The sequence below is a fragment of the Amphiura filiformis genome, chromosome 9, assembly GCF_039555335.1.
Source record: "Amphiura filiformis chromosome 9, Afil_fr2py, whole genome shotgun sequence".
Taxonomy (NCBI): Eukaryota; Metazoa; Echinodermata; class Ophiuroidea; order Amphilepidida; family Amphiuridae; genus Amphiura; species Amphiura filiformis.
In genome coordinates this window covers 15,474,271-15,488,936 of record NC_092636.1, presented here as the reverse complement: position 1 = coordinate 15,488,936, position 14,666 = coordinate 15,474,271, and positions in this window count along the sequence as shown.

The following is a 14,666-nucleotide window of genomic DNA, read 5'->3' as shown; positions in this document are numbered from 1 at the left end:
TATGTCACGAATTTCAACAAATCAAAATTATTAGGACATTCCTCGTATTCAGAATGCAATTTGGTATGTCTGATGTGCTCTCAGGTCCCACAAACAACAGTGGAAAGGTCGGTGACCAAGTCCTTAGGTCCGTATGCACAAAAGAGTTAGACTGGGTCTAAAGTTAGACCTGGTCTAAGTGGAATTTAGTTCCATCAGGAATGGTCCTTTACTACTATTCCCTTCCTAGAGTAGCTAGCAAATTCTAAAGATTAAAATGCAATGTTCAAAAATAATACAAAATAACTTAAGCAAATGTAAAGGAAAATGTCCTTTCTCCTGGGATTAAATTTCACTTAGACCAGGTCTAACGGGCAATCTAGTTGGATATCCAAATTTCGCGGTTTGTGGTTCTTTGTAGCCCTGCGGGGCAATCTAGTTGGATATCCCTATTTAGCGGCGGTTATCGGCGATCTTTTGTGGTTTGTGGTTTTAATTTACCTCATCAAGCCCTGCCCTCTATCGGGAGCTAATTTATAGTTTAAGCTTGTTGGATATCCATATTTCGTGGTTTGTGGTTCTTTGAAGCCCTGTGGGGCAATAGTTGCATATCCAAATTTCGCGGTTTGTGGTTCTTTATAGCCCTGCGGGGCAATCTAGTTGGATATCAATATTGAGCGGCAGTTGTTGGCGATCTTTCGCGGTTTGTGGTCTTAATTTGTTGGATATCCATATTTCGCGGTTTGTGGTTCATTATAATCAATAAGCCTACGGGCAATCTGGTTGGATATCCAAATTTCGCGGTTTGTGGTTCTTTGTAGCCCTCTTGGGCAATATAGTTGGATATCCCTATTAAAAGGCGGTTGTCGGCGATCTTTCGCGGTTTGTGATTTGAATTTCCCTCATCGAGCCCTGCCCTCTATCGGGAGCTAATTTATAATTTAAGCATGTTGGATATCCTTATTTCGTGGTGTGTGATTCTTTGTAGCCCTAATGGGCAATCTAGTTGGATATCCAAATTTCGCGGTTTGTGGTTCTTTATAGCCCTGTGGGGAAATCTAGTTGGATATCCAAATTTTGTGACAGCCATGTATGGCTGTAGCAGTGTCGAAAGATTCTGGATATCAGTATGATTAGATATGATTTGCCACTAATTTTGGCTATAAAATACCGCGTGAAATGAAGCAAGAATGTTTGTTTATTATAAAACAATCGGATTGACTGTAAGATTGGTGTAACATTTTGAATTAATGAGTTATTAAAATATTACACTTTGGACAGTAAATAAGATTTAGCATGGTTTTAGATATATTTTGTACCCAGCGAAAAATATCATAGAACAATAGCGTTTTGTTTCATGTAAATATAGTCCCGCGGTGCATCGGTTTATTCTTCTTTATCAGTCGTTTTTTTTTTAAACTTGCTGGTCATGCTGCCGCGTGACTCTAATGTCTGGATCAGATACAACAAACATTGTTTATTGAGATTATTACACTGGTGACAGGTCAGAGGTCAAGCTGTACCAAAACTGTTGCACAATGCATTTGCGTACATGAAACTCCAATATTGCTTATTATCTCGTAAAAAAAATAACAGTTGATACCGTAAATGATCAAATCACAAGGCAGCCATCCCACTACAACAGGCTAGAGGCAATAAATTACAATAAAATACTATGAGGGAATTTGGATTGAAAGGCATTAATAGGAATAGCAATGGGAGATAGAGACTAGAAGGCTATATATTTGCTGAGGACTTAAAATAAAGAAATTGTAAAAAGTCGCCCAATTGGGCAGAAAATGTGTAAAAAGTGAAAGTCCAAGTCACAAGCTTTAATTGCATGTAGGTTGCACTGTCGTAGCACTTAAAATAAAGAAATTGTAAAAAGTCCCCTCCCAGGGGAGTCGTCTCTCTTACTCTCCATAGGTTGCTGTTGTCAGTCTCTCTTACTCACAGTGAGGCTATGCAATATGATTGGGGGAAACTATTCCAGAGGGAGTATGTAAATTAAATGGAACAGCCATTTCAGGGGGAGTATGTAAATTAAACGGAACAGCCTTTTTTTGGGGTCATTTCAGAGGGAGTATGTAAATTAAATGGAACAGCCAATGGGTATGTAATTTAACTGGAACAGCCTCAGCGTTGATGTCATCTATATTATAATTACGCTATTCTCTGTTGATCTGGTTAGTCCTACGTGTATGGGGTGGGTGGAAGTAACAATATAATTCTCAGGTGCAATCTGTGTACAAACTCTGAGCCCTAAAGCTGCTTTAACTGATGAGAAACGGCCGGCCCTTTGTTTTAACATTTGGGGCCCTGGGGCCCATAGTATTTGACTTATGAGGTTCATGAACATATATTGAAGTATAATTCTCTGGTGCTCTCAGTAGACTCAAACTGGGTACTGTAGCTGCTTTATTTACTGAGTAACGGCCGGCCCTATGTTTTAGCGTTTGGGGCCCTGGGGCCCATATTATGTGACATATGGGGCTCATATGTACATATAACAATGTATTTCTCAGGTGCAATCTGTGTACAAACTCTGAGCCCTGAAGCTGCTTTATTTGAAGAGAAACGGCCGGCCCTTTGTTTTAACATTTGGGGCCCTGGGGCCCATAATATTTGACTTATGGGGCTCAGTTACATATGTTGAAGTATAATTCTCAAGTGTTATCAGTACACTCAAGCTGGGCATTGTAGCTGCTTTATTTACTGAGTAACGGCCGCCCTATGTTTTAGCGTTTGGGGCCAAGGGGCCCATATTATGTGACATCTTTGAGTTATATATATACATATGACAATATAATACTAAAGACCTATCTGTATACCAAATCTGAACCCCGTAGCTACCTTATTTGCTGAGAAACGGCCGGCCCTTTGTTTTAACATTTGGGCTCCTGGGCTCCTCTAGCCTTGTACATCTGGGGCCAAAATGGACAAAAGGCACATCTACAATTTAGAGCTCATACATGTGTCACATATGAGCCCTAGTGCCCTTGTAGCTTTAGAGCTAGCCTTGTCAATATGTTGCTCCTTATTTTTAACATTTGGGGCCCTGGGGCCCATAATATATAACATATGGGTCTCATGTATACTTGTATTTATAGAGTACCCATGGGGCTATCAGTGTACCAACTCAGGGCCCTGAGGCTGCTTCATCTGATAAGAAACGGCATGATTTGTGTTTTACCTTTCGACCCCTGGGGCCCGTGACCTTTGACCTCTGGGGCCGAGATGGGCAAAAGGCACTTCTGCGGGGTAGGGCCCATAAGTGTACCACATATGGGCCCTGGGGCCCTTGTAGTTTTAGCGCTAGCCTTGACAGAATGATGTGTTTGATGGAAGGAAAAGGAGAAGGAGGAGGAGGAGGAGGAGAAGAAACCACAGGATGGCAATATACCCGTCCATGCTTCGCATGCGGGTATAATAAGGCTGCTTTACAAATGAAAAGTTTTCTTTGGTATGATTTGGAAACGATCTATTATTTGGAGCTTTATCTTAGTTCATTTAGATGCAAATGCATTTAGTTCTAATGAGTGTAGGTCGGCCTAGCTTGCTTGGCTGGCCTTCGTGAAACAACGTTGTAAACCACAATCAACAATGCTTTAGTCAAACACCAAGTTCATTGTAAATATTTACCAATAGATTTAATTAAATTGGACTTGATACAGCTACATTGCTTTACAGAACTGTTTCGTAAGGCCACAGGGCCTCACTCATCAGAAGCACATAACCATATGAGGTAATCACAAAAATATACACACTGCCTATCATGTGATTACCTCATGGTTTTGTGCTTCTGAGGAGCCCTGTGGCCTTACGAAACAGTTATGTAAAGCAATGTAACTGTATCAAGTCCAATTAATTAATTATTTAGCTCCCATTTTGGTTGATCACTTTACCTTTGGATGATTTCAACCATCTTGGATGTATATCTTGGATTTATCTATTTACCAAAAGATTTATAATATTTACTTTGAGGACTGTTAAATGTTAAAAATATAAATTTTTAATAATTTGCCATAAAATAAGTATTATATCGCGAATTTCAACAAATCAAAATTATTAGGACATTCCTCGTATTCAGAATGCAATTTGGTGTGTCTGCTCTGCTCTCAGGTCCCACAAACAACACTGTGGAAAGGTGGGCGACCAAGTCCTTAATGTCTAGTGGAACTTAAACTTCATTACAATTCCAAATTAAACTGGAGCAATTTGTTAACCAAATGGGATTTCAGGTCGTTATATAAATTGCTTAGCACACTTTCGTTTGTTGTTGGAAAGCTTCTCTAATGTTCTCAAACTTAGGGGTATTACACCTCGCCAATTTTGTGCCTATTTTTGCATTTTTCTCAAAAATTATAGCGCATTGGTGACAAGTAAGATATGTATATTATAGGGGCAAGGACTACAACTACTGCACTGGAAATTTTATTTCAGCACATACAACAGTTGTGGAGTTACAGTCAAAAATGAGGGAAAACCAATATTTGATCAATAAATAACTAACTACTTGCCTTGAGTTGCTGAATTTTCAGTGCAGTAGTTGTAGTCCTTGTCCCTATAATATCTTACTTGTCACCAATGTTGTATAATTTTTGAGAAAATTGCAAAAATATGCAAAAATTGGCCAGGGGTGTAGTACCCCCTTAACTCACTATACCTTAACATAAAGCTATATTGCTATAGTATCATTTTTTTCCTGCTTATTTTATGTTTCCACTATCTTCAACCATGACAAGACCTTGTCAAGTATAACCATGTGTGTCATTTCTTTCACCTGGTCACTTGTCCAGGGTTTACTGGGTTTTGCCAGCCCCTAATTCTGACATGGCTATGAGCCCAGAAAAACAAGTACTTAGACCCCGGGGGGGGCACTCAACTTAAATTTTGGTAGGGGTGTGCGGCGCGGAGCGCCGAACTTTGGGAACTAAGAACTGATTTTCGGGCAAAATAGGGGCTTGAAGAACTGAAATTAGGGCCAAATTATAGGCTGTTGAGCTAAAAATTTCTAAATTATTTCCAAATTTGAGCTTAAAGAGCTACAATTGTCAGAGTTTGAGGCTCAAAGAACTGGAGCAGATCCAAATGTGGGGCTTAAGCACCTGCCGGAGAGACTGAAATAGGGACCCTTGAGCGCCGCACATACCCGTACCACCTTAACATGTGAGTGCCCCCCCCGGGACTTAGACAACTGACTTTGGTGAACGTAGTGAAATCGACACTGCATTAGCAACAGTGACACAAATGAGCGCATCTTTCTTTCCAGATATGTACACAATATTTCTCCGCGCCTAGTAACTTGGTCATCCCGTCAAAATCACCATGGATACATGGCTTCACCGGCCGCCATGGTTAGGGATGGGCGCTCGAAGGTCTAGGTGATTAGTCTGTGGCTATAAGGACATTTGTTAAGTACCACGTTACCTTTCCTATTATGGAGTCTGGGAATGTGGGATTTTTTAATTGCTTGATACACTCCTTATTCAAAGCCCACAAAACTGTGAGCAGACTATTGATAGGAACTCCTTAGTACTGATGGGTTATAGTAGTGCAAGAGATTTCAGTTCATATGCACTAATCATGCAAAATGGAGGCATTTCATAAATACCCCATTTAGTGGGAAAAGGTCATAGAAGTTTGCACAGAGGGTAACAAGTTCAAACCTTTTTAAAACCTGACCACCATCATTATCCATCACTATCCATCATCAGTAATGGAGTTATGGGCAAAAGAGTAATATTTTAATGTCATTATGTATAATTTTTCCCCCGCTGCGGTGAAAATGAAATTTACTATGATTATGATGAAAATAATCTAAAATTATTTGTTGTGTTGCAAGAAATCAGAAAAAGAAAAGTTTTAACTATCTAGGGTGCTTCCTTATCCAGATAACAAATCAATTATCAAGGTCAAATGGACTCAATATAATTCATTATATACCTCATCAAAAGATTCCCGCCATCTGATTGGTTAAAAGAGCGGGCATAGTTTTGACTATGCCCGCAAAAGTTACTATTCCCCGGGCATAGTTTTGCGTGTGCTTTGTTCCCAGCGTAAAATGATATTACTCACATGTTAATGATTTCGCGCGCTATAATTATGTGGAAATCGTCTGTGCCATTCACATTGAAACTATTACTTTCTCTTTCCAAAATCGATGCTTTTAACGCCTCGGGGCATAGTCATGGTTTTGAGATCACCGCGGGCGTATAATTTTAACCATGCCCCTCATAGCAGTCAATATTTGTATAATATAACTCAATGCGACTCAATGTCCTATTTTGATATGTTACCAAGGCAGTGCTGTACAGTGCGACCATTTTAGGCGTATTGGCAACTAGATTTTTTTCTGATGCGACTAAACCTTCAATGCCTGGTGCCAATAGCGACCAACTGTTGAAGTTTTAATCGCCAGCAAATAGGATAGGATATGTCAAAAATTTTGTTTGTTTTAAGTACTCAAGATGGCATCAAAGTTAAAAAGAGCTTTGAAGTTGATGAACTTTTTTGGGAACAAGGAGAAGGAGGATGAAACAATAAAATCAGGGAATCCAACAATTAATGAAGCTAGTAGTACAAGCTGTATCAAAATGATTGGTACTCATCAGGTTTCATTGACAATGGATGAGTCTGACACGTCAAAATTCAACATAAGATCCAAATAATTTGTAGAAAATTTAAAAACTATACATTCTGGACATTTTAAGATTATCCAATGTTGTAATTAGAAGAGGCAGGCTTTTCAATAAATATCAACATTGATGGGTACAAATCATTTTGATACACCCTATACTAGTGTGTATTATGTAATGTCATGGAACTGGAAATAGAAATAAGCCTAGAAAAAACTTCAACACTACTTGTTTATTTTCGCTTACCGGGAGCGCTTTCGAGGAACTTCCTCGTCGTCAGCCGATGTTGATGGCTCTGATGTATTTCTTGAACGGCTAGAGACCAACCTGATCATGTGACATCACACTGGATGACGTCACAGAAGTCGGAAAAGTCCTGCCCCTGGTGCCGCTGGGTTTGATCAGGTTGCCCACACAGGATCCAATTCTAATCCTGTGTCTCCTTTAAGTGAAGGTCCTTGTTTCTTGATTTGGATGGCTTCCAGGACCCTCCTGGGAAAGTCTTTTGTTTCTTTCTCCATTACTTTCACGTTGTCCCAGTCTATTTGGTGCGTGTTTTTACTTGCTTTTACATGTTCTTGTACGGCTGATTTGGTGCCAGCTGCTTTTGACTTGTGTTCCGCAAGCCGTTTTTCAAGCTTCCTACTGGTCTCCCGATGTATGTGGCGTGACAATCAGAACATGCAATTTTATAGACTGCTCCTGACTGTTTCAACTTATCGACCTTATCCTTGGTGCAACTAAGGTCTGTCGTAGTGTCTGATGAGGTTTAAATGCAGTTGGAACACCTGCTGTATTAAACGCTCTACGAAGTCGTTCGAGGTGCCTTCAATGTAAGGCAAGGTGACTGTAAATGCCCTACTCGTAGACTCCGACACAGTTTCCTGCGGATTGGATTTATCTTTCTTGGCACTAGCGCGATTTGATTTGATTTGATTTGATTTGATTTATTGATAATCCAGGCAAACATACTTACAAAAGCAGAAAAAAGCCACAAAAAATACAAATAGTCAACGGGGTCCCTGGCGGATTCCCTAATAGCAAACTAAATCACTTTAAAGTGGGTCTCCGATAACCCTGTTAACAAACAAGAAAAATATTTCCTAATATAATCTTAGAGCAAACTATTCTTTTTCTGATTCATCATGGAACAAAATCGGACCATTTTTTATTTTTTTTCACCCTGTGGGCCAAAATAAGACTTACGATGTCACAAAAATATCTTTAGGTACATTATGTCGTCGATGGTCAAACTATTTTGATTTGTGAAATCTTTATTGAGGGATTTAAATTACGTCAGTGGCAAGCACTGCTTTCCAAGCAGGCCCTCATACAATGATATTTACAACATTTTTACAGATTATTTACAAAATAACATGATATTTAGTAATTTATACAAAAACATCAGTACTTAATAAGTGATACTTTTTCTTAATCCTTATGACTAGAGGGACACATGTTTTTAGAAAAGTCTGAGCAATTTTGAACTTGTGCAAAAGTTCAACGACTTTTCCCACCAAATAATGGTACTGTTGAAATGCCTCCATAGCCTATAAAATAGTAATCAGCACTATACATGTAAGTACTGTATCTCTGCCAAATATGGCAAATTTAACATGATTTGCACGATGTTTACAGGAATTTATTGGACTATTGCATGTAAAAAGGTCAACGCTTGCTAAGATCAATAAATGTACAAAAACACTGTATCGATGTCATCAATTAGGTCCAACTCCTTTAATAGTATCTAGATACAGTGAAATGTAACTAACCCTATATCATCTCATATTGCCATGTTAAATGAGTCATGTCAAGGAAGATCATATCTTTTACTTCATGAATTCCAGTGACATTGAACAATTAAAGATATGGTAATTTTTACGTTATTGAAAACATTTTAAATACAAGAGAAATTTAGTACATATTGCAGTTATATCTCGATTTCAATTTGAGTAACATTGGATTGATCTCACATTGCCACTACATTTATAGTATAAGTGTGCTATTCCACTTAAATACATTCACCCCTATGTAGACATGACCTTAATCTCCCACACAGGAGGTGTAGATTTCAAATGGAGTCACCCATTCAGTGTCGTCTGCTCCAAACTGGGCTATTCCAGTTGAAATCCATACACCCCCTATGGAAGACATGGCATTAATCTCTCACACAGGGGGTGTAGATTTCAAATAGAGTCACCCATTCAGATAACACCATTTGAAATTCACACTGCCTGTGTGGAAGATTAAAGCCATGTTGTAACGTATCCATAAAAATAGATTTGTATTTTTTTTCCACAAAATGTTACGTTTTCACTGTCAGATGACCCAAACAGATTAGGAAAAACAGAGAAAATGGCTATTTAATAACAGCGCACATGTTGCCAATGTGTGTCACTCTGTCTACAGTGACATCCTTTTGATGTGTTATGATCTCTGCGCACTCCGTATACATAAGGTGTTTGACTAATATTTCGATCGTATTAAACAATGTATTCTGCCGTTTTATTCAAAATCTCATATTTTGTCACAACTATACATCATCTAAAGCCTTGATTTTTGTAGAGTGTGTTAGTTTACCTAAGTACATTACAATCATGTCAAAATCTGTATTTTAACCAAACTTGAGGGCATCCTCCTTGGCAAATGTTACAATATGGTTTTTAAGGTAATGTCTTTCATAGGGGTGTATGGATTTCAAGTGGAATAGCCCAGCTCTATCTGTTTGAAGGAAGGAAGGCATGCATTTCTTTCTTCATATATATGACATTTCTATATTGGAAGTATTTTGTGTATGAACAGCTGTGTACATTACAGAAAGAGTTACAAAGTCTATTACAAAGTCAATGTTGAACTTTTGCTTGTAGGATTTTTTTTAAGAGTATTTTTTCAGCTATTACATGAAAAAAGCTTATTCACAAAATCTCAGTTGTTTCCGATTTTGTGTTAGAGAGCTAAGACAGCAAGTGCTCACTGTGGGACATTAGAGCACATCAGACATATCGAATTGCATTCTGAATACGAAGAATGTCATTCTGATATCAAATAATTTTGATTTTTTGAAATTCGCAATGTAATAACATGATTGAAAATTGATATTTTTGATATTCAACAGTATTCGAATTAAACTTTATAAATCTGATGATTTATACTTAAAGTGTATGTAGGTGGGATGAAAAGCCGATGATCAATTGAAAATTTTGACCTTTCGCATTGAAGATATGGATTTTGTTTTCCCAAAACACCAAAAACAATTAGGTCTTTTTGGGAAAAAAATCCATATCTTCAATATGAAAGGTCTAAATTTTCAATTGATCGTGGGCTTATCCTCCCAGCTACATACACTTTGAATATGTCATTAGATTTATAAAATTTACTTCGAGGACTGTTATATAAATAAAAAATGTGAAAAATATCAAATTTTAATAATTGTATTATATCGTGAATTTCAAAAAATGAAAATTATTTGATATCAGAAAGACATTCTTCGTATTAAGAATGCAATTTGATATGTCTGATGTGCTCCCATGTCCCACAAAAAATACTGTCGAAATGCTCAAAATGTTCATTCCAGATCCCTTAATATGAGAACTTTAGTAATAATTTATATAGACAATCCGGATGAATCTCTTCTCTTGTACTTACTTGCATGAAAGGAACATGGTTGTGGCTTATTGGAAACAAGCCTTTTTCTTAACACCTTTTGAAGTTACATAAGCGAACTTGACATGTTAGTGAGCTATCAATTTGTAATATCATCACAATTTTAACACCTCCATCTCTGATGTGTTAATGTTTAGAATCATCCTTCTGTAGATACATTTTCAGTGTGATAACAGTATAGAAAGGGGATATATTTAGGAAATTAATTGGATATTAAAGAGGCCGCATAGCAAATTTAAGATTTATATTCATGAAGTAATTAACAGAATGTTCTTCTTGTCAAAACCAATTAATTTTACTGACCTAGCGCCCAGAAGTGGATCGTATATGTGACTGAGAAAATGGGCCCCCTCATCATTCATGGTGTCAGTCACATATACGATCCACTTCTGGGCGCTAGTGCGCCCTCTGTTGGTGACCAATCAACCAGAAGGAAGGATCAAGTACCATCACTCCGATGATGGCCTTCGACCAAGATGACCGAAACTGTCAGGTCAGTAAAATTAATTGGTTTTGACAAGAAGAAACATTCTGTTAATTGTATCACACAAACCTGATGAATTTCTTGAAGTAGTAAAATTCATGAAGTAGTAAACACTGAACATAATCCATCAGATGCTCATGAAGGTATGAGATTGGTCAAAGGGACAGGAAAAAACACCTAAAAATTGTAGGTCTATCAGGAAAGAATTTGTATCAATACGAAAGGTCAAAATTTTCAAATGATGGACGGCTTTTCCTCCCAGCTACATACACTATAAATACATATCATTGGATTATAAAGTTAACTTTGAGGACTGTTAATTTTAAAAATGTAAAAATATCAATTCTTAATAATTTGCCATAAAATTTGTGTTATATCACAAATTTCAGAAAATCAAAATTATTTGATATCAGAAGGACATTCCTTGTATTCAGAATGCAATTCGATATACTCTCAGCTCCCACAAAACTGTGGAAACGTTAATATCCGATTCCTTAAGTGTTGACAAATTGTCTTCATCTATATATATAAAAGCAATTAAGGGAGCCTTTATTTCAATATTGATTTCAGTGACGTCCTGTCTGCCTTTTCTTGTTTAAGCTACCTTACCATATTGTTTTGCTATGTCTTATGTCTAGAAATGTTGCAGTATAACATTTTATAACTTCTGAACAACCAATCACAAGCCAGATCCCGTTTCTGGGCTAACTTTCCATTGACACCTGCGTTAAGCATTTAGCCAAATTCAAATGAAAGTAGACACTTGGGGAGCTAGCAAACTGAGGGAATATAGTCACTGAAAAGATCAGATGTGGAAAATCTATCAATTGTGCACAAATTAATACAAATTGGAGTTTATGTATAAATAAAATAGCTAAAATTACCAAAGGGAAGACCTGTGAAGAGATGGACAGATTGCATTAAAGGGCAGGTCTATAGCAAAAACAAGTTTATCTCTATTCGAAGAGAATAATTAATACATTACAAGTTGACACTTGTCGCAATTTTTTGGTACGTATTTCTCCTGAAAAAGGAGAAATTGTGTGGGTAAAGTTCAGCCTCGACGTGTTCTTCCCCCGTTTGAAGCGTCGTGTTCTCCCCCGTTTGACTGATGGCGTAGGTAAATGAAGCGGACACTTTATTGTGCTCTCATCATACAATCACAATCACTTTGACAAGTTTGTCATTAGCAACAATGAGCTGTACTATCACTTACCATAACAATGCTGCATAACAATATGCACGCTATTGTTTTCTTTCGGGAACAAAGCACACACAGTAATTGTTACTATGCGTTTGCTTTGTAATATTTCATCCAACTGAAACTATAGCATTGCAATATACAGGGAAATCAGATACCTCATGTTTGTGGACTAACACAGTTTATATGCTAGTCTCAGATGAAATTCTAAGCTCAAATTATGTATTTATTTTTAGGCCTAATATTTCTCGTGATCTTGATATACCTTTGAATTGTAATATCACAAGGGTCTAATATATAAAAAAGAAGCGGCTGATTTTATCTGTATGTTTAAAAAACATGAAATTTGTAAACTTAATTTGGAATTTTTTTCTGTGAACAGCAACAGTATACGTTCTGTCCATTGAGAGCGTTTATAGTCCCTTTTCTCACAGCGGGCACATCTCATTTCATGACGTCACCGGTTTTCTAGGCCAAATCTGTCTCGTTCGAAGGAACTCACCGCTTAAGTTGGTTTTTACGGAATATCAATTTTTAACGTCTTATTTTCTCAAAAAGGAGTCATTTTCATTGTCCTCATAATATTAGCTTGCCAATGATATGATGTTGTTTTTGCTATAGACCTGCCCTTTAAGACTGACTCCTCAACCATTAACTTGACATCCCTGGTGGAAGCAGGAAGACTAGCAAAAAAGGGAACAGCTTGGCAAAGCATTATGACACATATGGCAAGGCAGAGTGAGCCAACCGTTCCGATACCTTGTAGGTCAAGGTAGGTCAAAATAGCTTGAACATGCGTAATGGGTAAGTGGCCTAAGGAGAGGGCTACAGTAGATAGCATTGGTACTACATAAAACGGTTTTCTGCTTTGTGGAGAATATTGATATCACAAACTAATTTCTGCTATCTTCAGTAGATAGCATTTAGTTATTTTCTGCTGTATACAGCAGATAGCATCGGTACTACATAAAACTGTTTTCTGCTATGTAGATAGCACTGATATCACAAACTAATTTCTGCTATCTTCAGTAGATAGCATTTAGTTATTTTCTGCTGTAAACAGCAGAAAGCATCGGTACTACATAAAACTGTTTTCTGCTATGTAGATAGCACTGATATCACAAACTAATTTCTGCTATCTACAGTAGATAGCATTCAGTTATTTTCTGCTGTATACAGCAGATAGCATCGGTACTACATAAAACTGTTTTCTGCTCTGTAGATAGCACTGATATCACTAACTAATTTCTGCTATCTACAGTAGATAGCATTTAGTTATTTTCTGCTGTATACAGCAGATAGCATCGATACTACATAAAACTGTTTTCTGCTATGTAGATAGCACTGATATCACTAACTAATTTCTGCTATCTTCAGTAGATAGCATTTAGTTATTTTCTGCTGTATACAGCAGATAGCATCGGTACTACATAAAACTGTTTTCTGCTATGTAGATAGCACTGATATCACTAACTAATTTCTGCTATCTACAGTAGATAGCATTTAGTTATTTTCTGCTGTATACAGCAGATAGCATCGGTACTACATAAAACTAATTTCTGCTATCTACAGTAGATAGCATTCAGTTATTTTCTGCTATATACAGCAGATAGCATCGGTACTACATAAAACTGTTTTCTGCTATGTAGATAGCATTGATATCACAAACTAATTTCTGCTATCTTCAGTAGATAGCATTCAGTTATTTTCTGCTGTATACAGCAGATAGCATCGGTACTACATAAAACTGTTTTCTGCTATGTAGATAGCATTGATATCACTAACTAATTTCTGCTATCTACAGTAGATAGCATTCAGTTATTTTCTGCTGTATACAGCAGATAGCATCGGTACTACATAAAACTGTTTTCTGCTATGTAGATAGCACTGATATCACTAACTAATTTCAGCTATCTTCAGTAGATAGCATTCAGTTATTTTCTGCTGTATACAGCAGATAGCATCGGTACTACATAAAACTGTTTTCTGCTATGTAGATAGCACTGATATCACAAACTAATTTCAGCTATCTACAGTAGATAGCATTCAGTTATTTTCTGCTGTATACAGCAGATAGCATCGGTACTACATAAAACTGTTTTCTGCTATGTAGATAGCATTGATATCACTAACTAATTTCTGCTATCTTCAGTAGATAGCATTCAGTTATTTTCTGCTGTATACAGCAGATAGCATCGGTACTACATAAAACTGTTTTCTGCTATGTAGATAGCATTGATATCACTAACTAATTTCAGCTATCTACAGTAGATAGCATTCAGTTATTTTCTGCTGTATACAGCAGATAGCATCGGTACTACATAAAACTGTTTTCTGCTATGTAGATAGCACTGATATCACTAACTAATTTCAGCTATCTTCAGTAGATAGCATTCAGTTATTTTCTGCTGTATACAGCAGATAGCATCGGTACTACATAAAACTGTTTTCTACTCTGTAGATAGCACTGATATCACAAACTAGTTTCTGCTATCTTCAGTAGATAGCATTCAGTTATTTTCTGCTGTATACAGCAGATAGCATCGGTACTACATAAAACTGTTTTCTGCTCTGTAGATAGCACTGATATCACAAACTAATTTCAGCTATCTACAGTAGATAGCATTCAGTTATTTTCTGCTGTATACAGCAGATAGCATCGGTACTACATAAAACTGTTTTCTGCTATGTAGATAGCACT